The sequence below is a fragment of the Tenrec ecaudatus genome, chromosome 14 (assembly GCF_050624435.1).
Source record: "Tenrec ecaudatus isolate mTenEca1 chromosome 14, mTenEca1.hap1, whole genome shotgun sequence".
NCBI classification, from domain to species: domain Eukaryota; kingdom Metazoa; phylum Chordata; class Mammalia; order Afrosoricida; family Tenrecidae; genus Tenrec; species Tenrec ecaudatus.
This window is the reverse complement of record NC_134543.1, coordinates 98,846,606-98,873,815: the sequence shown is the minus strand read 5'-3', so window position 1 is coordinate 98,873,815 and position 27,210 is coordinate 98,846,606. Positions and strand designations below refer to the sequence as shown.

Sequence of the window (27,210 nt, the reverse complement as noted above, 5' to 3'; positions counted from 1 at the left end):
GGGAAGGGAGGCATCGGAGAAGGGGAAGGAGGGGAAACAAAGTAGGTGTTAACAAACACAGGGGCAAGGGAACAAGTGATCCAAAATCGATGGTGAAGAGGGTGTAAGAGTCCTGGTAGAGCTTGATCAAGGGCAAAGTAACTGAGAGAAATTACTGAAACCCAAATTAAGGCAGAGCATGATAGTGGGACAAGAGGAAAGTAAAAAAGAAATAAAGGAAAGAACTAGGAGGCAAAGGGCATTTACAGAGATCTAAATACAGGCATATACATATGTAAATATATTTATGATGACAGGGAAATAAATCTATGTGCACATATGTATAGGTTTGGTATTAAGGTAGCAGATGACATTGGGCCTCTACTCAAGTACTCCCTCAATGCAATAACACTTTGTTCTTGCAAAACTGGCATTCCATGATGCTCACCTTCCTTACACAATGACTAAAGACAAGGTGGGTGCATAAGCAAATGTGGTGAAGAAAGCTGATGGCGGCCAGCTATCAAAAGACACACCGTCTGGGGTCTTAAAGGCTTGAAGGTAAACAAGCGACCATCTAGCTGAGAAGCAACAAAGCCCACATGGAAGCACACTAACCTGTGTGAACACGAGGTATCAATGGGATCAGGTATCAGGCATCAAAGAACAAAAAAATCATATCATTGTGAATGAGGGGGAGTGCAGAGTGGGGACCCAAAGCCCATCTGTAGGCAACTGGACATCCATCCCCTTATAGAAGGGTCGCAGGGAGATGAGCCAGTCACGGTACAGTGTAGCAACGATGAAACATGCAAATTTCCTCTAGTTCTTTAATGCTTCCCCCCACCCCAATATCATGATCCCAATTCTACCTTACAAATCCGGCTAGAACAGAGGGTGTACACTGGTACAGACAGGAACTGGAAACACAGGGAACCCAGGACAGATTAACCCCTCAGGACCATTGGTGAAAGTGGTGATACCGGGAGGGTGGAGGGAATGTGGGCTAGAAAGGGGGAACCAATTACAAGGATCTACCTATAACCCCCTCCCTGGAGGACGGACAACAGAAAAGTGGGTGAAGGGAGATGCCGGACAGTGTAAGAAATGACTAAATAATAATAATTTATAAATTATCAAGGGCTCATGAGGGAGGGAGGATCGGGGAGGTAGGAGAAAAAATGAAGACGTGATGCCAGGGGCTTACGTGGAGAGCAAATGTTTTGAGAATGATGAGGGCAAAGGACGAATGTACAAATGTGCTTTACACATTGATGTATGTATGGAGTGTATTAAGAGTTGTATGAGCCCCTAATAAAATGATTTTTAAAAAGAGTTGTATGAGCCCCCAATAAAATGATTTTAAAAAAATAAGATTTAAGGACAATTATCTACTTATCTCTAAAGGAGCCTAAGTTATTTATTTCATTAACTAAAAACAAAACTTGTGATTAAGCAAACCTAGATGAATTATAATTCAGTGCAAACAGTGATAAATTGTTAGCATATTAAAAATGTTTACTTCATTCTTGGTGCTAATCTATATGTATGCTTCTCATTTTCCAAAATAAAAACTGCTTTTATAATATCAAGACAGAATTATTTTTAAGCTCATAGTCATATACATAAAAATTTTGTCCTCAAAGGTCATTACCACCTCCTTTTACCTGGAAGGAGGAAAGATATCCATTTTCCCTACAGATATAAGTGAAGAAAATGTTTGGATGTAATGCAATAGCAAGTAGTATCTTCCCTTACATGACCTTTAACATATCAAACAATGAGTGAAATCAGTGTCTCCTTGAAATTAGAAATGTTAAAGGATAGGAGAAAAGGCAGAGCATGCGAGTCATAAAAATTTTTTAAATTGATTAAAATATTCAAAACTGCACCTAATTTTGACAACATAATTATGAGCTGAAAAAATGTGGAACCCATGGTTTGTACCATAGTACTCTGCACTTACTGATATTATTATTTATTAAGATTAAATACCTTTTAAATCTTAAATTTCTGTTCCTCAACTCAATTTTAAGGGCCTTTACGTGCAGGGAATCATCCATTTCTTTTGTGTGTCCCCCACAATACTTCATACTGCGTCCATATATGGTAGGTGCTTAGGGATTGAATGACAAAATAATAAACTCTACTTCAGGCTTACTGACTGGAACCTTCACACCTATAATCCACACCATTAACCCTCCCTCAGTGTAATAGCTTAAAGGATATTCCTGGGGTGAGGACTGCTGAATCCACTGGATTTATTACACTGAGGTTCCTTCTCCAGCAAAGAGCTCAAAGTACATGTATAATGTTAAAATAGAATTCCTGACTACTGAGAAAGTGGGTGGGAAAGTGGGTAAGTGAAGAACCTATTATAATAATGTGCCTCCAAAGAATAAGCTTTACCCAACCTTAGAGATTAAAACATTCCTAAAATGTCTCTGAATCCCTAAAATTCCTAACTAACATCATTTTTTTAAACTTTGTACTGACTAAATTCTATCACAATATCATGTAAACCACAACTCTCCAAAATAAAAAGACCCTAAAAATCTGTTAGTAGTCCTTATATTATAGTTCTAGTTTTAATTATTTGGCAAATAAAATTTTAAATTTTTAAAAGCAATGGTGTGCAATACAGAAAATCCCTGAATTACTAACATCCCCTTACATACAACCAATAGTTACAAATAACCTCTATAAAAGCCTCTTAGCTAAAGGAGCTTCACAAAGTTCATGGAAAATGGAATTAACACCAAGGAGCCTTGTGGCTCAGTGCTTAAGTTTGGGACTACCAACGGAAAATGGAATTAAAAGATAATAAAGGGCAGTTCTACAATGTCCATAGAATTACTATGAGTCCTTTATTCTCAAAAAGATAATTGAATTTTTCCACAAACTTTTGGAAGTTCCCCCATTATTAAAAACCTGAAGTATAGCCCGGCGCTCTTGCGCCCGCAGTTGGCTGGTGCCGTCGCTGCAGGTGTGGGCGCCGCGAGGCTAGCGAGAGGAGCGACATGCCTTTGGCAAGAGATTTACTACATCCATCCTTGGAGGAGGAAAAGAAAAAGCATAAAAAGAAGTAACTAGTTCAGAGCCCAAATTCTTACTTTATGGATGTAAAATGTCCAGGTTGTTACAAGATTACCACGGTTTACAGCCATGCCCGGACAGCGGTTCTCTGTGTAGGTTGTTCAACAGTGCTGTGCCAGCCTACAGGAGGAAAAGCCCGGCTTACAGAAGGCTGTTCATTTAGAAGAAAGCAGCACTAAAGCTCCACCAACTTCCTGAATTCCTGTTATGTCACAGAAAGCCTGCTCCGCTCAGCAATGCTGGCGAAGCTGCCAAGAGAATGCAGCTACTTACAAAGCACAGGGCAGTGAACTCCTATTTTGGTGTCAGTCCTTTCAATAAAGTTCTGATTATGGGGGAAAAAAAAACAAACCTGAAGCATATACAATAGTTCATAATCACAAACAGGCCTAACTTTGGAATATGATGGATAAAAATACTATCATCATTATTGTGTCATGTTAAAGATATCTTGTTATATCTGTAGTGTTTCATTAATGTTTTTATGCATAGAAAAGTACCTACATACTAAGACAAACATCTGATTAACTGATGCTACATACAAATTGTAGTTGTTGGGATTTACATACAAAGTCGATGAAAAGATTTTGGAACAGTAATCCAGGAGAAATTAGTGATTAAAAGAGCCAGTCAGAATATCAATTATATCGCTTCTCGGCCTTTTGGCTAAGATCAAGTGCAGAATATCAATTATTTGGTACTTCATTATAAAGCTGAAGAATAAACTGGGCAATCAAAAAGGGTTATAAGAAAGCAGGACACATTGAACATTAACCAAACCCAAACCAAACACTGCCATGGGATCAATTCTGACTCAAAGTGACCCTACACACCAAGACAGAACTGCCACTGTGGGTTTCCAACACTATGACCCTTTATGGGGGTAGAGAACCTGGTCTTTCATTGAGGAACCATTTGATGGTTTCCAACTGCTCGCCTTTCAATTAACAGCCCATGCTATAACCAATACACCACCAGGGCTCCTATTGGACATAATTGTTGCTGTTGTCAGGTGCCACTGAACCCATTTCGACCCACACTGACCCTAGCAGCTCCAAACTCTGTTGGGTACGGTGACATCCTCACAACTTTCTTGATGGGTGAGCCCACTGCGGCAGCAACTGTGTCAGTCCACCTTGCGGAAGGTTTCCTCTTTTTTGCTGTCCCACAACTTTACCAAGCATCATGTTCTTCTCCAGGGACTGGTCTCTCTTGACGTCCAAAGTTCATGAGATGCTTCCTCTAAAGGCGCATTCTGGCTATACTCTTCCCAATACATATTTGTTTGTTCTTTTGGCAGTCCGTGGTACTTTTAAGATTCTTCACCAGCCCCATCATTCTAATGCATCAATTCTTCTTTGTTCTTCCTCATTCAATGACCAATTTACACATACATATTTGGCAATGGAAAATACCACAGCTGGTTGCAGGCGCACTTCAGTCCTCAAAGTAACGTCCTTCCTTTTCAATCCTCTAACAGTAGTCCTGTGCGGCACCCAAAGCAACTTGGATGCTGCTCCCATGAGCACTGATTGTGGATCCGAACAAGACAAAATCCTCGACAACTTCAATCTTTTCTGTTTATCGTTATGTTATCTATTGGTACAATTGTGAGGATTTTTATGTTCTTCACAGAGTTATAATCCATATAGAAGGCTGCTGTGTTAGTCTGGGTAGACCAGAGAAACAAATTCATAGACACTCATATGTATTTAAGAAAGAGGTTTATATACAAGCGCAATTGAATATTGAGAAAACATCCCAGCCCAGTCCAGATCAAGTCCATAAATCCAATATTAGCCCATATGTCCAATACTAATCTATAAAGTCTTCTTCAGACTCATGAAATACATACAATGATGCTGACTGCAGGCAGATCACAGGCCAGTGGGTTGGAAGGTTTGTGGATCCAGTTGCGTTGTAAGCATCTCAGCGCTGGCAGGGGTCTCTACGTGGCTTCTCCAGCTCCAGAGGTCTGGTTGCATCAGGGTAGGTCCATGTGGCTTCTCCAGCTCCCAGGACATAGTACCATATGTCTTGTTAGTAAAGCATCTCTCAGGGAGTGAGCGGTGTCAATAGAAGTCTCCAAGGGAGTGAACAGAGAGTGTGTCTCCTGCCTCTAAGGAGGAAATTCGGGAATTCCCAGAATTCTCACGAGAAGGCCTCATTGGCTATGACCCAACTGACAGACTAGACTCCACCCTATTCACTCTTAATCCTCTCAAATCCCAAACTGACACCAGATTATTTAAGTACCACAGCTACGATTGTTGATCTTCATTAGAGAGGGCTTCAAGTCCTCTTCTCTCAGCAAGCAAAATTGTTGCCTTCCTCCAATCCCGATGCTGCACTCTTCTTCATATAATCCAGCTTCTCTGATCATTTGCTCAGTATACAAATTGAACAAGTATGGTGAAAGGATACAATCCTGGCCCACATCTTTCCTGATTTTAACCCGTTTAGCATTCTCTTGTTCTGTTCGCACAACTGCCTCTTGGTCCATGTACAAATTCCACAGAAGCACAATGTAATGTTCTGGAATTCCCAATTTTCTCATGACTATCAATAGTTTGTTATGGTTCACCCAGTTGAGGGCCCTAGCATACTCAGTAAAACACAAATAAACATCTTTCTGGTATTCTCTGCTTTGAGCCAAGATCTAGCTGACATCAGCAGTGATATCCCTTGTTCCACATCCTCTTCTGAATCGAGCCTGAATCTGGTAGCTCCCTTGTCAATGCAATGCTGCAACCATTGTTAGATGATCTTCAGCAAAATTTTACTTGAACGTGATATTGATACTGTTCTGTAATTCGAGCCAACTGTTGAGAGTCCTGTCTCTGCTTCGCTGTCCATCCTCTCAGGTAGTCAAGTTAAAGCATCTGGGCTCACCGCCCACACAAATGAATTACAACGGCCAGACTGAACAGACGTTTCAGGGAATTACCCTTTTTTTTCTGCAATGGTTGGGTTTGTCTGTGGGTGTACAGCTGAACAGTTTGGGTGGACTGTTGATACCATTATGGCCAGATTTGCTTCCTTGTGTTTGCTAACAGTCTATGACCCATCTAATGGTCAGCACTCCATCAAGATTCAGGAACAGAAGACAAGAAACTAAAGGAAAGAAAAATTAAGAATCATGCTAAAAGTAATTGAAGTTCTTTGAGATTCGGCTTTACTGTAGCACCTGCTTTGTCCATCTGAATGAGTCATACTGCTTTCCTACCCCATACATGAGTACTTAACTGTCTTTTTTATTAATAATTTTTACTTTTCCTTCATTTTTTTCCTTTGAGGTTAGAGGATAAGGTTGTGTACATGTTTTGTTCAAACCTTTCATTTTAAGGACCTTTTACTTTCTTCGGGTATGATATTTTTGATGTCCTGCTACAGCTTATCAAGTCTTCTACAATTAGTTTCAATGCATCAAATCTATTCAAAATGTTTTAGAAATTTAGGTAAGAAAGACTCAAGGTCATATTTTAGTTGTTGTGGAACGGTTTTAATTTTCTTCAGTTTCAACCTGAATTTACCAAGGAGCAATTGATGGTCTGTTCCACAGTGAGCCCCTGGGCCAGGTTTTAGCTGCTGGTGTTGAGCTTCTCCACCACCTCTTCCCAAAGATGCAGTCAATTTGATTTCTGTGGATTCCATCTGGAGAAGTACATTGTCGCTTTTTGTATTGTTGAGGAAATGTGTTTGTAATGAAATAGTTGATGTTGGAAAATACTATCATGAAATCTCCAGCTTTGTTTCTATCACAAAGGCCATATTTTCCAACTACTGTTGCTTCCTCTATTTCCAACTTTTGCATTCCAATCGCCAATAATTATCAATGCACATCGATTGCACATTTGATCAATTCAAAGTAAAGTTATTAGAATTCTTCAACTTATTCATCACTAGCTTTGAGGGTTGGTGCATAAATTTGAATAGATGCATTGGTTGGATCTCTTTGATTGTGGAGATATAATCCTATCACAGATAACATTGTACTTCAAGATACATTTTGAAATGTCCAGTTTGAAGATGAAGCAAAGTCATTCCTCTAGATTGTGTCATGCCCAGCAGAGTAAGCCATATGATTTTCTGATTCCAAATAGCCAGTACCTGTCCATTTCAGCTCACTAATGCAGTGAAAATGTTTACGTATTCCATTTCATTTTTGACTACTTTCAATTTTCCTGGATTCATACTTCATACATTCCAAGTTCCAATTATTAACTGATGTTTGCACCTGTTACTTCTCATTTTGAGTCAAGCCCCATCAATTTGAGTGCCTTCCAACCGGAGGGGCTCATCTTCTGATACTATCTCCAATAATGTTCTACTTCTTTTCATGAAGTTTTTAATATCTATGTTTCAATTCTGTTCATAAGGTTTTCTATGACTAACTCCTCAAAAATGGACAGCCTATTCCTCCTTCATAGTCTGTCTTAGTCTGGAAGCTCTACTCAAACCTGTTCACTTTCTGTGAAGCTGCTAGCATTTGACGCATCGGTAACATAGCTTCCAGCATGACAGTAACACATAAGCCACCACAGACAACAAACTGACAGACAAGTGGTGGATTGGACATAATCAGGGATTTAAAAGGAGAAAGGAAAGTAAGGTAGATAGGGCAAAAATAGATTAGGAATGCTATGTAAAATTCAGGCCTTCAGGGAAGAGAAATGGAAATCTTCAGAGAAGAAAGTAACAAAAAGACAGCCAGTCAGGGTGCAGTATAGCACCAATGAAACATACAACTTTCCTCTAGTTCTCTAATGTTTCCTTCCCTCCCTCCCCAAACCCCACTATCATGACCCCAATTCTACCTCACAAATCTGGCTAGATCAGAGCATGTACACTGGTACAGATAAGAGCTGGGAACACGGAATCCAGGACAGATGAACCCCCTCAGGACCAATAATAAGAGTAGCCATACCAGGAGGGGAAGGGGAAGGTGGGGGAAGAAAGGGGAACAGATCACAATGACTGACATATAACCCCTTCCAAGGGGGACCAACAACAGGAAAGTGGGTAAAGGGAGACAGTGGTCAGTGTAAGACATGGAAAAAAAGTTTGCAAATTATCAAGAGTTCATGATGAAGGGAGGGTGGAGGGGGAGGGAAAAAATGAGCTGATACCAAGGCCTCAAGTAGAAAGAAAATGTTTTGAAAACAATGATGGCAACATATGTACAAATGTGCTTGACACAATGGATATATGTATGGATTGTGATAAGAGCTTTAAGAGCCCCCAATAAAATTATTTACTTAAAAAAACAAAAAGAAATAACAATCTCACCATCTTTATTAAATATGACTTTTAAAAAAGTGACAAAAACACAACAGAACAGTCTAGTTTATAATATAACCATTTCAAAGGCATGATCATAAGAGTGGGTAAGGCAGTGGTTCTCAACCTCATCATGCAGTGACTCTTTCATACTGTTCTTCATGTTGTGGTGACCAAAACCATAAAAAAAAATTTTTCTTCATAAAATTATTTTCATTGCTACTTCTTAACTGTGATTTTGGTACCATAAATGTCTGATATGCAGGATGCATTTTCATTGTTGCAAATTGAACATAATTAAAGCATAACAATCAGAAAAACAGTATGTAATTAAATATTGTAAGATACTCCTTTCTTTCTTTATGGCTCTCTTCAATTTATTTCATGAAGGAGTTACACTAGTCCAAGTTAAAAGTGGGCCCCAAATGGTTACATCATACAAGCTGTGAGGTTTTAAACTTGTGACAAGAGACTGGGGGAATTTATTTACTCATTGCAAGGAAATCCTCACTTAAGAGTCTGTGAGCCACAAGCACTTAAACCCATGAACCTTGAACTGGTTGTCCTTAGCCAGTCCAATCTCTGCAAGGAACTGGCCTATGTTCTTGTGCTGATCACCCTGGAGCTGAATCCCTTCTCCATATTCTGGATCACGGTACCATTGCAGGCAAATTTCTTCTTAAACGCCTTCACTAGTTTCTTTTTGTTGTAATCATCAGCAATCCCTTGGACAGTGGTAAGATTCTTCCTGCCATTGTGCCGTTGAATTTTTTTTATGTGAAAGGGAGAACTTTATATCAATAATTATGCATTAATAAAGAATCCCAGCCTACTCCAATCAAGTCCATACATTTGATATTAGCTTCATGAATTCCTCTTCAGACTCCCGCAGCACATGCAATGATGTCAAATGCAGGAAGATCATTGGCCAATGGATAAAGTCAGTGGATCCAATGGCAGTGGATGCATCTCCAGGTCTCTGGGTGGTTGTTTTTTTTTTTTAATCTTTTTATTGAGGGCTCATAAAACTCTTATCACAATCCACATATACATCAATTGTATAGAACACATTTGTACATTAATTACCCTCATCATTCTCAAAGCATTTGCTCTCCACTTAAGCCCCTGGCATCACCTCATTTGTTTCCCCTCCCGACCCCGCTCCCTCCTCACTCAAGAACCCTTGATAATTTATAAATTATTATTTTGTCATGTTTTACATTGTCCGACGTCTCCCTTTACCCACTTTTCTGTTGTCTGTCCCCCAGGGAGGAGGTTATATGCAAATCCCTGTAATTGGCTCCCCATTTCCACCCAACCCCCCTTCCACCCTCCCAGTATTGCCACTCTCAGCACTGGTCCTGAACGGATCATCTGCCCTGGATTCCCTGTGTTTCCGGTTCCTATCTGTACCAGTGTACATCCTCTGGTCTAGCCGGATTTGTAAAGTGGAATTGGGATCATGACAGTGGCAGGGGAGAAAGTATTTAAGAACTAGAGGAAAGTTGTATGTTTCATCATTGCTACACTGCCCCCTGACTGGCTCCATTAGTCTGCTCCCAGCGACCCTTTGTAAGGAGTTGTCCAGATGCTACAGAATTCTTATATGGATACAATCCTCTGTCCCGGCAGGCAGCAGGTCATCATCCTTACTAGCATCAGCAAAGGGGTTCAAAGAGTGGAGGTTGTGGATAGCAGACACATGATACAGTTTCTTTTCCTCCATGGAAATGACCTGCAGAAGGCGGCAGCTGGAGAAGACGGGCAGAGGAGATGGAGGGTTGAGAAGCAAGGGGGGCTCGAGGCTGCTGAATCCTCGGCAGCGGCACAGTGACTGGAAGTAATATCTATTCCTAACACAAATAAATGAAATTTTGTCTGGAAGCATGGTGTAGCTTGGGTAACAGTCTTCACGCTGGGTACTCTGATGTAGGCATATCTGCATGTGGGTGGACCCACCTGCAGACGGATAGAAGAGCGGTGTCTGGGGTCCTAAGACCATTGGAAATGTGTGCTTTCTGATCGTCTTAGGCAACCCCTGTGAAAGAGTCGTTCGACCATCAAAGGGTCACGACCCACGGGTTGAGAACCACTGGGCTAAAGGAAAGGAAGATACGTTGAAGTAAAATAGCTGAACAGAAAATTTCAAAGGGCAGCTCATGAAGAGAGAATTGCAGTAAAAGGTATAAAAAAAGAGTTAGAAAGTCGAGAAAGGAGGAACATACCCAGCATATCTCAAGTTGAAAGATATTAAAGGGGAGAAAAAAAAATCAAGCCTTGAGTTGCAATACTGAAAGGTTCCATGGGCAAAATGCTGAACGATGCAGGACACATCAAAAGGAATTGAAAGAATACAGGAAGTCACTCTACCAAAAATAATTGGCAGACATTATACCATTTCAAGAAATAGCAAATGATCAAGAATGAATAGGACAAGGTACTTCCAGTAAGATGTCAACCTAAAAAGATTTGCTGAGTGTATGCTAGACAACAAGAGTACGCAGAGACCTAGATTCACCTAAAGCCCTCTCTACCTCAGGAAAGGGTGGTTGAACACCCCCACATGGAAAGCAGAGGCGGTTAGGAGTTAGAAGCAGAATAGTCCATAATGGACACCAAGTAAACAAATGAATTCTCCACTGGCCAGTAATGAGCTGAACTGCTATGCTCACAGCACAGGGCAGTTAGCAGCACTTCATAACCAGAAAAGAGAACAGTGAATTCTACGCTGGCCAACCACAAGCCAACTGGCACATCCCAAAGTGCAGACCAATCTCCAGCACCTGATAGTGAGAAAGGTGGGTTCCCCCTGGTTCAGCACACTCCCAGTGAACAAAACAGTGTATCGCACAACTGAGTGTACTCAGATGCTTATTGTGCCCCTCCCTCCACAGCACTGGTTGCTGCTAGTGTAATGTGAAGGAGGGGTGGGCCAGGCTACAATGCTACACAGCAGAGTAGGCTAATGGGGAATGGAATCATCCGAGGACCCAAGAGCTCGCTGGCGCATGAAGACGATGCTGGTCCACACATTCATAGATGCAGAGGTAGTGAAAGCCAAGACCATCCATTTAGTCGATGCAATCGACTCTGGCGGAGGCTCTACAACTAAAGCAGCAAAGAAGATTGACTGAGACATTTGTTTCCCTCTCCTTTCTTTCATTTTGATAAACCATCAGCCCACGGGGTGTGCTATAACAGAGTAGAGCCAACCCTAAAACCCACAGCCCCTGATTGTCACAGAAGTAAACCACAGGGCATTAATAAGACACAAGTGGAGAGATACAGGCCATAAAGGGAAGGGAATAATCCCAAATTCCATACAAGCTTTTGTTGAGGATAAAAGTCTCGAACACCTGTGGCTATATTCCAACTGTGCACGCCCTAAGAGGGACAGGACCTAGATAAGCATGCGCTGGTGTCTGAAAAATAGAAAACAGCTAGTTTGGATTGGTGGTGGACCTCAACAAGCAAACTCGGGGGGAAGGGAGCACACATATTTTTGAATAGTTTTATTGGCATATACTTTACATACATACAATTTAATCACTCAATCATATTAAAAAATTTGTGCAATCATCACCATAATCAATTTCAGAACATTTTCTTCTCATACTCATTATTGTAAGCACCTCATTTCTCGCCATCCTCCCTTGTCATGGCCTTATTCAGTTACTCTCTATAGAGCTACCTATCCCAGTTTCATACACAAAAATTATACAAAACACAATCATAAAAAATTCATACAAAGCAAACAAACAAAAATCACCAACAATGACTAGGTAAAACATCTCAAAGAGAACACAAAATATTAAACAAAAGCAACTTAAAAACAGGTCAAAAGGGAGATCAAATAAAAAGGTATTACATGTTAGCCTCTACCACAATCAACTTTACAGTGCTCTCTGTCTGATAGAGGCGCTAGTCACATCCCTCGCCTATGGTCACTCAATGTGGAAACTCTGCGAGTCGGTTGTGGACTTCCACTGTCATCCTAGCCTTATGCAGAGCAGGTGTCCATAATTTACAGCTGTTTCACTTTGTTTTGTTTTCCATTATTATTATTCCTTCTCACTCCACTTGACAGGGTTAACTGTTCCTATACTACCCAGCACCCCTGTACCTCCAACAACTACAACTCACGGAAGAGGACCTCCAACCATCAACAAACAGAAACAAATACAAACACAACACAATTGTCTTCTCTTGGAGACAACAGTCTCACTTCACACGAAGAAGCACGACAGAAGAATGCAAACAAGTGATCAGTACATAGAGCTAAAAAAAACTCCTGAGTAATAAAAGACATTGAAACTACTGGGAAAAGAATTCAAAAGAATGAATCTCAAGTATTTTCAATGGATAAAGAAAACCTTCAAGAAGTTAACAGAAAAAACATTGGAAGACCCCTGGAAAACACCACAAGAGCAATCTAACAAAATTAATAAAATATTAGAAACCATTCAAAACAGAAAATAGAAATCCCAAAGACTAATGTTAAAATATTAGAAATAGATAATACTTTGAAGCAAGAAAGCCAAATGAGTGAGCTTGAAGATAAATCTCTCAATATGAATTTCCAAAAGGAACAACCTATAAAGAGAACAAAAAGAGAATATATATATATATATATATATACATACATATACATATATATATATATAAGGTTTATAGAATATGAGGGACATTACCAAGAAGAAGAATATATACATGGTAGTCATCCCAGAACAGGGAGAAATAAACAAAAATCCACAGAGAAAATAGCCCAAGAGGAGCAAAACAACGGCATCCCCAAGGAATCCAGAAAACAGACTTCTAACTCAGGAGGGCAGGGATTGTCACCTCATCAGACCCGATTGGAAAATATTCATAAGAGTTAGCAGACAGACCTGGAACTATTTATATGTTTGTTTGTTTCCACATCCATCTATGTAAGATAGGCAGGAGGGTTTACAGTCCCAAGGAGAAAACAATGGGACCGACGGTTCTGGGGAACAGAGGAGAGAAGGTGGGGGAAAGGGAGGGGAGAGCCAACAAACCCAGGGACAATGGAAAAACAAGAGATCTAAAATTGATGGTGAGGAGGTCGTAGAAGGCCTGGTGGGGTTTGATCAAGTGCAGTGTAGCTGAGAGAAATTACTGAGAGCTAAATGAAGGTTGAACATGACAGTGGGATAGGAGGAAACTAAAAGGAAATAAAAGAACCAGGAGGCAAAAGACATTTACAGAGGTATAACTACAGGCAATGCATATATGTAAATATATTAATATATAATGATAGGGAGGGATATAGGTCTATGTACATATATTGACAGACAGACTCAAGTCCTCTCTCAACGCTAGAACACTTTGTTCTAATAACCTGGCACTCTGTGACGCTGGCCTTCCCAACACAGTCCTGAAGGCAAAATGGGTGCATAAGCTAATGTGGTGAAAAAAGTTGATGGTTCCCAGCTATTACAAGATATAGAGTCTGAAGTCTCAAGAGCTTGAAGATAAACATGCAGCCCATCTAGCTGGGAAGCAACAAAGTCCACATGGAAGAAACACACTAGTCTATGTGATCATGAGGTGTCAACAGGATCAAGTATCAGGCATCAGAAGACCCAAAACAAACAATCATATCGATGTGAACAAAGTGGAGATCCAAAGCCCATCTGTAGACGATTGGACATCCCATCATAGAAGGGTCACAAGGAACAAGTCAACCAGGGTGCAGTATAGCACTTATGAAACACACATTCCTCTAATTCTTTAATGCTTTCCCCCACCCCGCCCCATCATGACCCCAGTTCTACTTTACAAATCCTGCTAAACTGGAGCATGTACACTGGTACAGATAAGACCTCTTGACACACAGAACCCAGGACAAATAAACCCCTCAGGAACATAATGGTAGTAGTCATACCATGAGGGTAGGGGGAAGGTGGGGGGAGAAGGGGAGAATAGGGAAACTGATCATCCCCGCCCCCTCCTCCAGGGAAACAAACAACAGAAATGTGGGTGAAGGGAGACAGCGGATGGTGTAAGATATGAAAATAATAATAATTTATAATTTATCAAGGGGTCATGAGGGTGGGAAGGTGAGTGAGAGAGGGGAAAAATGAAGAGCTGATACCAAAGTTTCAAGTAGAAAGAAAATGTATTGAAAATGATGATGGCAACATATGGACAAATGTGCTTGATACAAATGATATATGTATTGTTACAGGAGCAGTAAAAGCCCCCAATAAAATGATTTATATAAAAAGGGGGGGGATCCCTAATATCATAAATAACCGTTGTGGAGGCTAAAATAACCCCAAGGAGGCTATACCCCAAAAGAAAATCACCAAGGACATATCATAATCAAACATTTTAATATATAAGAAAACAAGAACAGTTGAGAAAATGGCATGGCACAGGGTCAGGTAGTATTTTGTTATTTTATACAACTCATAGCACCTAAAAATGATGAAACAACTGTCATTATTTCTCATTTGGAAATGGGTTGTCTTTGTTATGTTAATAAGGCAAAATAAGCTAGAGTGTGTCTTGAGTTAGTCTCTTTGGAGATATAAAGATTAAACCAGTTAAGAAACAAAAATGGGAAAAGACTAATGGAAAACCATACGAAAATCTTCAAGGAACTATGAATTTTCTTGAGAACCGAAAAAAGGGGGGGGGGGCAAGTCTTCCCCTAGCACTGGCACCCAGAATTCAGACTAACCCCCTAAACTGTGAGGAAATGAATATGTTTATTAAACCTATCCAATTGTGGGATTCCTCCTGTTATATCAATGCTGAATAACTGAGACGGTGGTATGCTGAATGAAATCCAGGAACATTAAAAAGGGCATTGAAAAAAAGCTAAGAAAATCTGAATAAAGTGTGGGCTTTAGTTAATGACAATTTATTAGCACTGGTTCATAATTACATTAAGTAGTACTAATTGATAACATTAATAATAAGGAAAACACTAAGGAAATGGTATAGCGCTTCCTCAAAAAGCTGGAAATCGGAATACCCATGACCCAGCAATCTCATTCCTATATGCCCTCCAGATATCACAGCAGTGACACAGACAGGCCTGGGCGCCAGTTCGCTTCAGTACTGCTCACAATAGCAAGTAGATGGAAACCACCCAAGTGCCTACAAACGAATGGGCAAACAAAATGTGGAGCACACGTCCAATGAAACAATAAGCAGTCAAAAAGATTAGTCTGTAAAACACTTTATAGTGGAGAGCAAATGCTTTGAGAATGATTGGGGCAGGGAATGTATGGATGTGCTTTATACAAATGATGTATGTATATGTATGGATTGTGATAAGAGTTGTATGAGTCCCTAATAAAATGTAAAAAAAGAAAAGAGGAGAAAAAAATGATTAGGGCAAAGAATGTACAGATGTGCTTTATACAATTAATGTATGTATATGTATGGACTGTGATAAGAGTTGTATAAGCCCCTAATAAATTGTTAAAAAAATAAAGAAAAGAAAAAAAACACTTTATAATATGGATGGATTTATCAAAAGAGAACATCATACAATCTCACTTTCATAAAAAGGCAAAAGTAGGTAAACAAAAATTAACATTCTTTTAGAGTTACAGGGGAGGGGTGGGAAAGGGAGTCACTCTTCAAACAGTAGGTTTTGTTATTTTAAAAGAACACTAAATGCTGGTGAAGCAAGCACAACTTAACCAATGTAAAGAACAGCACTAAGAAACACACAATAAGCAGCATTATTTGTAAATGCTGTGACATATATATTTTGGCAACAGCAGTAACAACCAAAAAATGAGCGATTATATGTATCCTTGTTTACAAGAAGCTATGTGTGTCTACATGAGCCTATCTGAACCCAAACCAAAGGCCACTAAATTGATTTTCATAGTGACCCTATATGGGGTTTTTGAGATTAAAAATCTTTATGGGAGCAGACACCTTCAGCAGAACGGAGCTTTCTAAGTATAAATTTTTCCTATGAGGCGAACCTCTAGCAACTTGCTCTGAGTTGATGCACCCAGTGGTACTGTCTAGGAAGATTCTCTGTGGTCACAGCGAATGTTTTCGTAAAAGCGGTTTCACTCAAACCCTGTTTTTTTGTGATGGCTGATTTAAAATCATGTGGCTGTGAAATTCTGTTTCCTGCTTGGGAAAAATGCCACAGAAATTGTTGTAATGTTGTTGAAGACACCTTACATGACAGCGCTATGGGAAAAACTCAAGTGTAGGTGTGGTTTTCTCATTTCAAAAAAGGTGAAATTGAGAAACCTCGTTCTGGATGTCCAGCAACTTCCCAAACAGACAAAAACGTCGACTCATGATGCATTTAGAGTTCGTTCCACCAGGTCAGGGAAAAAAGAGGAGCTACACCAAGGGTTCAATGGAAAATGTCTAGAAAATAATGATAGCAACATATAGACAAATGTACTTGATACAATTGATGTATGAATTGTTACAAGAGCTGTTAAGAGCCCTCAATAAAATGTTTTTGGGTTTTTTGTTGTTTTTTAAATCATTGTATTGGGGCTCATACAACTCTTAACACAATCCATACATACACGTAAAACACATATACATTCATTGCCCTCATCATTCTCAAAATTGGCCGTCCACTTGGATCCTGGAATCAGCTTATTTTCCTTTTTTAGTTCCCTCTCCCTCCCTGCTTATTAATTTATAAAGTATTATTTTATCTTATCTTATACACTGCCCGGCGACTGCCTTCACCCACTTTTCTGTTGCCCATCCCCCAGAGAGGAGGTTATACGTAGATCCCCGTGATCGGTTCCCCCTTCTTACCCTCCCTTCCCTCCCCGCATCGCCACTCACCATTGGTCCTGAGGGGTCCATCTGTCCTAGATTCCCTGTGTTTCCAGATCCTAACTGTACCACTGTGCATCCTCTGGTCTAACCAGGTTTCCAAGGTAGAATTGGGATCATGATAGTTGGGGGGAGGAAGCGTTTAAGAACTAGAGGAAGGTTGTGAGTTTCATTGTTGCTACACTGAACCCTGAGTGACTCTTCTCCTCCCCACTACCCCTCTGCAAGGAATGTCCAGTTGTCTACAGATGGGCATTGAGTCTCCATCACGTGCTCCCCTCATTCATGATATGATTTTCCCCCCCGCCTTTGGTGCTTGAAACTTGGTCCCCTCGGCCTTTTATGATCACACATGTTGGTGTGCTGCTTCCATGTGGGCTTTGTTGCTTCTGGGCTAGATGAACACTTGTTTACTTTCAAACCTTTTACGTGCCCAGACGCTGTATCGCTCAATAACCAGGCACCATCAGTTTTCTTCTCATTTGCTTATGCACCCACTTTGTCTGCAGCGATCATGTGGAGAAGGTGAGCATCATGGAATACCAGTTTAATAGAACAAAGTATTCTTTAATTTAAAAAAAAGGCTGGATTGTGGGACTGGCTTTGTCATGATAATGGCTCCCGCAGCCATCTCAAATCACCGGTTTGGTTTTCGGCAAAAACCAGCATGCCTCTCTTGCCCCATGCACTTGACCTTGCTCGCTGAGACTTCTTTTTGTTTCTGTTAATGCAGAGGGATATGAAAGGACAGTAATTTGACAACATAGAAGAGGTGAAGAAAAAATGTGGAAAGTGCAGCCATCCAAAATACTACCCACAGATCTGATCAGGGCCACAATAAATGATCCCAGATAGAATGGGAGAAAATCGTACACCAAAAACACTCAAAATCTTTAAAAAGGCCACACTTACTAGACTGGCAGAGACCTGGGGAATCCCCAAGACTAATCCCCTAAGATACTTTTTAAACCTTAAATTGAAACACTGGAGAGCTGCTTTCACTAAATAACAGATTGGCTTATCACCCATAAGTTTACCATAAGTGTAAACGGTGTCACCCATAAGTTCTATGGGTCATTTTAAAGATATAAATATTTGAGCTCTAATAAATCACACACACAAAAAAAAGAAAGAGTGACAGAAAAAAAGAAGAGTGACAGGGAAGTCACTGGGAGTCTTGCTAATTTGTTTCTTAAGTCAACGAATACAAAAATTACATGCTACACAAGACGTATATATCATTACTTGCGCTCAAATGGTGAGCATCTACCCTGAGGTCAGGGGTGCTGGGAGCAAGAACAATGAGAATGGAGCCATCAAAATGGAAATGAGAACGCTGCCTCGGTGTGAAAAGTGTCATCAATGTCACTGGACAATATATGTAAAAATTATTAAATAGGAACCTAACTTTCTAGGTAAATACTCATCAAAGTGTCTGTAAAATACTATTTTTTTAAAAACGTAATAGGAAAAACTGTGTTGGATACATGAGAATTCTCTGAATTATCTTCACAAATTTTCTGTGTAAGTACAAAATTACACTATAGTTTAAAGCTGTTTATCAAACTCCCCAACAGGTTACCTGAAATCCTCCTCCCCAAACAAAATCAGTTTACATATAATGCTTAGCTTTTTAGACGTCCACAGAAATGGGCACCGGCAGGTATATTCTTACAGTTATGTGGACATCACTCAAAACCTCACTGCCATTGCATCAATTCTGACTTACAGCAACCTCAATGTGGCAAGGTGGAGCTGCCTCTGTGCGTTTCCAAGACTGTAATTCTTTCTGGGAGTAGAAGCCTCATCTTTCCCCTGCGGAGAGTCTTGTGGTTTCTAATCTACTAATCTTACATAACCTACTATACCACCAGGGGTCCTCAGTGTGACCATGCTACAAGGAAATTTTAATCCATCGTTCATTTTATATTACGTATCACATGCTTGCTACCATTTGAGCAGAAATGTACATATTTACTAGATATAAGAAAGAATTCCTGAGTAGTGAAAACAGTTCCTTTGCTCGACTGATAACTGAAAGCTTAAGAGTGAAAGTCTACCCCACGGTACCCCTGAGGGTACCGTGACAGGAGGAGCGATCGCAGAAGAATCAGTCACTGCCAACAGCACCGTTCACTTCTAACGCCCAGGGGGTTGCCATGAGTGGAGTCCACTAGACAGCAACTCCTTATAGGGTACAGTTATGTAAGGCACTACACACTATGAAGGCGCCGTATTTATTTAGGCAACTCCTATTACTTGGCATATAGGCATTTCCAATTTTTTTGCTGTTATAAAAAATTCTAAAAATAAATAATAATTTATAAATTATCAAGGGTTCGTGAAGTAGAGGGGAGTTGGGAGGGGGGGGAAATTAGGAGCTGATACCAAGGGCTCAAGTAGAAAGCAAATGTTTTGAGAATGATGATGGCAACAAATGTACCAATGTGCTTGACACAATGGATGATGTATAGATTGTGATGAGTTGTATGAGCCCCCAATAAAATGATTAACTTTTTTTTTAATTTTTAACTCTACAAATAACTGGCAAATGAGTGCCCTAATAAAGAACGGGAGCTGCTAAGCCAAACATGCTATACATGTTTTCAATACTATGATCAAAATGACCTCCAGAAAGGATTTTAGAATATAAATATCCAGCAAGTGTCAACCTCTCCTCTCAGTTGCAATACTAAATATCATCTCATTATATCCATACCAATCTGCCTTGCCAGAAAAATTTTTTTAAGTTGTTTTGTTTATAACTCGAACATAATGAAGTATTTTATCCTGTGTTGGTTATTTTTATTTCTCAGTGTGTGAGCTACTTGTTCATATATTTTGTTCATCTGGAAGGAGTGTTGGTGGCACGGCGGATTAAGCCTTGGGTTAACAAGCCACAGTTTACACCCATCAGTCACTCCTCAGGACAAAGATGAGACAATCTGTTTCCATAAAGATTGACAGTCTTGGAAACCCAGAGGAGCAGTTCTACTTGATCCTATAGAGTCACTAAAAGTCAGAATTAACTCAATTGCAATGGGTTTTATTTGGTATTAGTAATTACAATCATTAACAGTTTAGATCTAATAAAACAAAACAAAACCTGCAGCCATCAATTCTGACTCACAGTTAACCCTTTAAGACAGAGCAGAACTGCCCAACAAGAGTTTCCTATGGAAGCAGCAAGCCAGCTGATAGGTTTGAACTACTGACCTTGTGGTTAGCAGCCCAATATGTACCCCAATATGCCACCAGGGTCCTTTAGTTCTAATACGGGGCACAGAAATATTCCCATTCACAACTTACCTGGTGTGCGCATCATTAGATCCCTACACATGAAATACTGCCAGGCATGCAGTAAGCACTCAACAAATGTTACATAGTACTGAATGAATTAATTTTTTTTTAATTTCATATCTTTGCCAACTAAAGGTTGTTATACAACACTAGCAATCCTCTATGAGTACTTTTATTGAGTCAAACTATTGGAACAATTCATCCTATTTTTAAATTGGAAAACAATTCATTTTTAAAGTACTATCTTTCTGATTTCATGCTTTATATTGAAATATTTTACCCACCTATATTTAATTTTAACTTTTCAGGAGGAAGCTCCCATTTGATTTTATCATATGGTTGGCCAAATTATTCCACAAAGGTTTGGAATACTTTTCCCACTGGTTTGAAATTCCACCTTTAGAAATCTAATAAGAACCAAACATGCAGCCATTGTGTCACTTCCAACTCACGTATTTTGTCCTATAGTACATACTTGGTGGTTCTCTTAACAGTTCTAATTGGTAAGTGCTATTATATACTTTTTTAAAAAACGTTTTATTAAGGACTCGTACAAATCTTATCACAATCCATACGTATATCAATTGTGTAAAGCACAGCTGTACATTCTTTTCCCTCATCATTTTCAAAGCATTTGTTCTTCACTTAAGCCCTTTGCATCAGGTCCTCTTTTTGTTTCCCCTCCCTCCCCGCTCCTCCCCCCTCCCTCATGAGCCCTTGATAATTTATAAATTATTATTTTGTCATATCTTGCCCTGTCCGGCGTCTCCCTTCACCCACTTTTCTGTTGTCCGTCCCCCCGGGGAAGAAGTCACATGTAGATCCTTGTAATCGGTTCCCTCTTTCCAAGCCACTCTCCCTCTACCCTCCCAGTATCGGCCCTCACACCCCTGGTCCTGAAGGTATCATCCTCCCTGAATTCCCTGTGCCTCCAGCTCTTATCTGCACCAGTGTACATCCTCTGCTCTATCCAGATTTTCAAGGTAGAATTCGGATCATGATAGTGGGGGTGGGGGGAGGGTTGCATTTAGGAACTGGAGGAAAGATGTATTCTTCATCTGTGCTACATCGCACCCTGACTGACTCATCTCCTCCCAAGACCCCCCTGCAAGGGGATCTCCAGTGGCCGACAAATGGGCTTTGGGTCTCCACTCTGCACTTCTCCCAACTATTATCTACTTTTTAACCAGGGAATTAGCCATAGAAGGATTAAGTAATAAGAATCAGTGGTCATGTGGTTGGTAATTTTGCATAATTCTATTAGAATTTCTTTTGAAAATTCAACAAAATTATTCTAAAGTTTATTTGGAAGAATGAACTTGTAAAGTAGGAAGAGCTTTGGAGAAATAAATTGAGGGGTCTTGCACTAGTAACTAGGTAAGTAAAGTTATGATCATTAAAACCATTCAGTAGTAAGTCAAGTTTAGACAGAAGGGTGGAAAAGGGTAATAAATATAGAAATGTATATAGTTATTAGTATTACAGCCAAGAGCCCTGGGGGGGTAGGGGTCACACATTGGGCTGCTAACCTCAAGGTCAGGCTTTCTACTCTTATAAAGAATTAGTCTCAGAAACCCACACTGGCAGTTCTACGGGGTCACAAAATCTTTAGTGAGGAGTATGGTTTTGGTATTTGTATTATAAGGAGCCCTGGTGACAAAATGGTTAGGCATTCTGAAAGTTTGAAGGTTCAAGCCAACCAATCAGTCTCTGTGAGCAAGATGAGGCTGTTTTGTGTCATAAAGGTTTTTTGTTTTTGTTTTTTAATTAAAAAAAAACTTCACTGTCAATTCTGACTCATTGCAACCATATACGGCTGAGTAGAATTGTCCCTGTAGGTTTCAGAAACTGTCCATCTTTATGGGAGTAGAAAGCCTCCTTTCTCCTCCAGTGACTAATGGTTTCATTCAAACTGCTGACCTTATGGTTAGCAGCCCAATGTGTAACCAGGGCTTTCTCCGCATAAAGATTACAACTTTGAAAACCCTATAAGGCAGTTCAACTCTGCCTACGGGTCACTATGAGTCAGAATCTACTCCAGGGCTATGGGGGTTAGTCTCAGGTTAACTGTAATGATTGCTCACACAAAATTCAAAAGCTCTTTAAGGTGATTTGGAAAATGCCTAATTTATACCTGCTTTATTTCACCAGAGGAGTCCTGCGATATTGTAGGTTAGAAATTGAGTTGCCAACCTCAAGGTCAAGGGTTCAAACACACAGTCACTACCAGAAAGCAGAGGTTACCTACTCCCATAAAGATTACAAGGATCTACATGTGACCTCCTCGCTGGGGGAAGGCAGATGTCGGACAGGGCAAGATATGACAAAAAAATTTATAAACTACCAAGGGCTCATGAGGGAGGGGGGGAGCAGGGAGGGAAGGGAAAAAATGAGGATCTGATGCCAGGGGCTTAAGTGGAGAGCAAATGTTTTTGAGAATGATGAGGGCAATGAATGTACAAATGTGCTTTACACAATTCATGTATGTGTGGGTGGTGATAAGAGTTGTATGAGCCCCTAATGAAACGATTTTAAAAAAAGAACTCCAGTAAGAGTCCTAGATACTGAATTTCCAAGAACTTCCTGTTTACTGAAAAACACGGGCACTCCACATTGAGAAACCCCCTAGCCCTCACTTTGCATCTCTTCATTTATATCCCACTTGCTATAAAAAAAGTCATAATTGTTATTTAAAAAAAAGATTCATGGTCTCAGAATCTCCCTTTAGGACCCTGTGAGCCAGAATCAATTTGTCAGCAGCGGGTCATTGCGCCAGGGCTAGATCTTGGTACACTGAAGTGCTGGGAGAGAATCATGAGAAAGATCGGAGGCTGCAGTTTCAAACACGTCACCAACACTGGACTACCACGAGGAGAAGAGCTCATGGCCCTTCTATTCAGCCCCTATGGGGTATTAAACCAAGTCCCTTGTAATCATTTCTGGGTCTTCATCTCCACAGTTCAAAAAACATGCACCATTAGGGTAGGTTTTTCCAGATTTTAAGTGCTATGAGCAGAGATGAACATGATCAGACAGACTATTACAGCAAACTACCTCCACCAAGTTTCCCAGGACACAGTAAAGACTGGGTAGGCAGTGGTGCTCTCCAAAGGACGGTGCTTGAGGGCTTGTCCTTTTTCATTTTCGGTGGAATCCCATCTTGTCTCTTATTTTGGTTTTTTTTGTTCTGTGCATAAGGAGTGGTGAGGGGCCATAAAATAATGTCATCTAAAGATGAGCCCTGGTGCAGTAGTGGTTATGAGTTGGGCTGCTAACTTCCAGGTCAGCAGTTTAAAACCACCAGCAACTCCGAGGGGAAGAAAGACGTGGCTTTCTACTCCTATGAAGAGTTACTGCCTTGGAAACTCACAGGAGTGGTTCTACCTTGTCCTGTAGGGTTGCTATAAGACAATATTGACTCGATAGCAGGTTTGGTTTTGTATGGGGGGGGTAGTAGGGAAAAAATAGGGGATAAGAGTAGCAATATGACTTCTCATTTACTGCCATTAATTCAATTCTGAATCCTAAGAACCACATAGGATAGAGAAGAACAGCCCCTGTGAGTTCTGGAAGATAAAGAGCAGAAAGTCTCACCTTTTCTCCAGGAGAAACCTCCACGAAGGTTCGAACTACTGACCTTGTGGTTAGCAAACTAACACAATATGCCACCAGGGCTCCTGCAACAGCTTCTCCGCACCAAAGCGGCCAAAGGCCTAGGATCCAAGTCTAATTCCCAGACCACCTCTCATTCGGAAACACCAAACAGCTCCTCCAGACTTCGGCCACGCTTAGAGAAGGAATCAAACCAGACCCTCAGCCCCAGCAAAGACCTCTGACCACAAGAGGGACCAAAGGCACGTGACTCGCCACGACACTTCCCTCCCCCCTCCCCCCTCTCCGCGCCAGCAGCACGCGCTGCCAACCTCGTCACGTGACCTTCGCGCGGCCCAGGCGCTCCCCCTACTAGGAGCCTGTTCCCAGCAGCCATTTTGCCGCGAACGTGTCGTCAGCGCTCACAGCGGGGCCGGGCTCCACGAAAGCCCAAGGCCGGATTGGTCTGGCGGCGCCCGAGCTTCGAAAGGAGCGCTCAGGCCGTCACGGAGAAGTCAAACCTCACTCGACACGTCGCACCCCGAGGCGCCGGGGCCGCCGTGGACGCGCCTCGGCTAGCGATTGGCCTGTGCTGTCCACATGACGCCACCCCCTTTTCGCCTCCCCCACCCCCCTCCCCACAAAAAACAGCCCCCACGCGCACTTAGCACCTCGCAACACGTACACGCCACTAGGCGCGTGGGAACGGACGGAACGCGTGGCAGCCAAGGCGCCTGCGCATACCTGCCAGCCAGACCGCCACCGGCCCACGCGCCGCGCCGCTCACGGGTCCCGGAATCCTCGAGCCGCCGGACCACCAGGCCGCCCATTGGCTGCCAGGGCTGGTCACGTGCACACCTCAGTCCCGCCTCCAACCGCTAATCACCTGGCACTGTGGTCGAAGCGGCTCCGACAGTCGTTTGCACGCGGAAAAGGAGAGCAGTTTCGGGACCACCTTGACTCCCTTATGGAGTGACACCCACAAAAGGGGGGACGAGAAAACAATGCCCCCAAACTCAGTAAGCTCACACCTACCGGTCTAACTTCGCGTATCCCCCCAGGAGCCGAGAACCGTCGCCCTTGGGCGCTCCCCGGTGCACGCCGGGATAGGTCTGGCGCCCCTCGGTGTGCTGCAGAGCATGCCGGGATGGCACCTCGCCCGGCGTCTTGGCTTCTCACCCCGGGTCTTGACTCCCCGGGCCCTTGGAAGGCTGGCCCCGGAGTTCGGGGCGAGGCGGCCTGGGGAGTTAGCTGCGAGTGGGGAGCCAGAACAGGCACGTCGGCCCCTCCACCACTTACTCCTGCGTCCTGGGCAACCGCGAACCCGTTCTTGGCTGGGCGAGCGTTAAGTCAGAGCCTGCGGAGAGCCTCTGTCAACATTCAACAACAGCAAAACCCCGGGCAAGATGACAGCTTCCCGTTGTCCGTGGATAAGATGCTCGTTTAAGTACCAGAAGTGAAAATAATAGCATAGAGTTTCTCTTGGGATAGAAGACCAGATCTTTCCTGGTAAATGTATTGTTTATTATTGTAAAAATGGGGGGCATTTTAAAAGGGTCAGGTTACAGTTTCTGGCTCTACCTAGTATCAACTGTTGTTCTATGTTGGACCCGAGGAAAACACCATCTACGAATGCTAAAAAGATGTTCTTACATTAAACTAGTTTTGTAGCTTGTATGAACAGACTAAAAGACTAATGTTCTATCTCCCACGAAGCCCCCACTTAATAAGTTTACACCCCTTCTTTGAACTCTACTCTTCGCCGATTCTAAAACTATTGTAGCGGTTCACAGAGGAATAATCAAATTTAAAGAATATATATGACTAGCACTGATCAGATTCACAAGAGTTCTAGCTTATAGGGTTGAAATTTAATATATTAATGAAGCCAAAATATATAGAGTTAACAATTTAGGTACTCTTCTGATTTCAAGTACTTTATAAGCCTAATTCATAATCAGAAAATTGTTCCCTGACTAGAAAAATTCAAAGAATGGGAATTAGGTGACCACATGTAATTATTATATTTTAATAACTATAAGCATAACTATGTTAAAGCTTAATAATCAAATATATTTTATAACTTTTAATCCTAACAACAACCCTAAGGAAAAAAAATTTAAATAAGTAACCCTAAGGGGAACAAAGACATAATCTTATCTCCTTAGCAGTCTTGAGTGGGGATCTGAAAAAAATTATTTTAAAATAGTATCCAGGTAATTGTTATGCACAACTAGGTTTGTGATCTACTGGCTATGGGAGAAAGAGTTTGACGCTGACTTTAAGCAGATCTGGAGTTAGCTTGCAGTTCTGTCATAATACTAATACAGGACAGGTTTCTTAACTTTTTATTCCTCAATGTCTTCATCTGCACAGTGAAGTCAATCATATTTAGTCTTTGGATGGCTATGATGGTTCTGAAATAAAAATGTGTTAAAGACCTAGAACCATTCCTGATGAATATGAGTAGTAGTAGCAGAAGTTACATTTGAACCAGTATCCTGTTCTCTGTCCAATACAACATACTTTTGAATCCTTTTCTCTCCACTATTTTGTTTCTCCTCTAGACAGTGCTAGAAGCACACTAAAAGATCCTTGGACAGCAGATCTCTTTAGACTCGACTCCGTGGTGACTATTGCCCAGCTGTTGGTACATGTCATTACACGATCTCCCTCCTTCATCTCAGGTTGATTTGTTGTTTTTTCCCAAACATGCTAAAGTGCTGAACTGTAGGCATTGTTGCAATTCAATAATGATGCTTAGAGGACCGAAGAAGGTGAATGTTGGAAAGGCACTTATACCTCCATTTCAAAGACATTAAAAATTGTTTATATTTAACCTCAGAGTAAAGAGGCCCCCCAAATTCACTCTTCCCTGCACCTAGTAAACACAGTGTTTCAGATGTTCCCTTCCCGGTCGACTTCCAGTGTTTCTCCTTCTCCTAGCTTCAGCATTCACTGAGAGGAAAGGAGGAAGGGCTTAGCTTGGGCAGAGCCTCTCCGTGGGAGCAGCATGTTTGTTTTAAGGTACTGTCATTCCACTAATAGTTGCACATCTTGGAGGGCTATCATGTCAAGGCCTAATACATATAAATCATGTTCACAATTTTGTTAACTTTATGGGACTCTAGAAAGCCCAAGAACCCAACAAAGTAA

General features: G+C 41.3%; 1 protein-coding gene and 2 pseudogenes across 3 annotated transcripts in view; 2 read left to right on the top strand and 1 right to left on the bottom strand.

The window, feature by feature from the left end:
- MGA (MAX dimerization protein MGA) overlaps window positions 1-25,172 on the bottom strand; it is a 114,826-nt gene extending 89,654 nt beyond the window's left edge. The window contains exon 1 of one of the 3 annotated variants that reach the window (XM_075531320.1): window positions 25,090-25,172. The gene's annotated coding sequence lies outside the window, so the exon portion shown is untranslated. Of the gene's footprint in view, window positions 1-24,386; window positions 24,533-24,798; window positions 24,835-25,089 lie in introns of those variants that run through there. The other 2 variants (XM_075531322.1, XM_075531321.1) reach the window with 2 other exon arrangements.
- On the top strand, window positions 2,927-3,426 carry LOC142425771 (small ribosomal subunit protein eS27-like pseudogene; annotated as a pseudogene).
- LOC142426728 (signal peptidase complex subunit 1-like) lies at window positions 4,480-6,231 on the top strand (annotated as a pseudogene).
- Window positions 25,173-27,210: the final 2,038 nt, after the last annotated feature.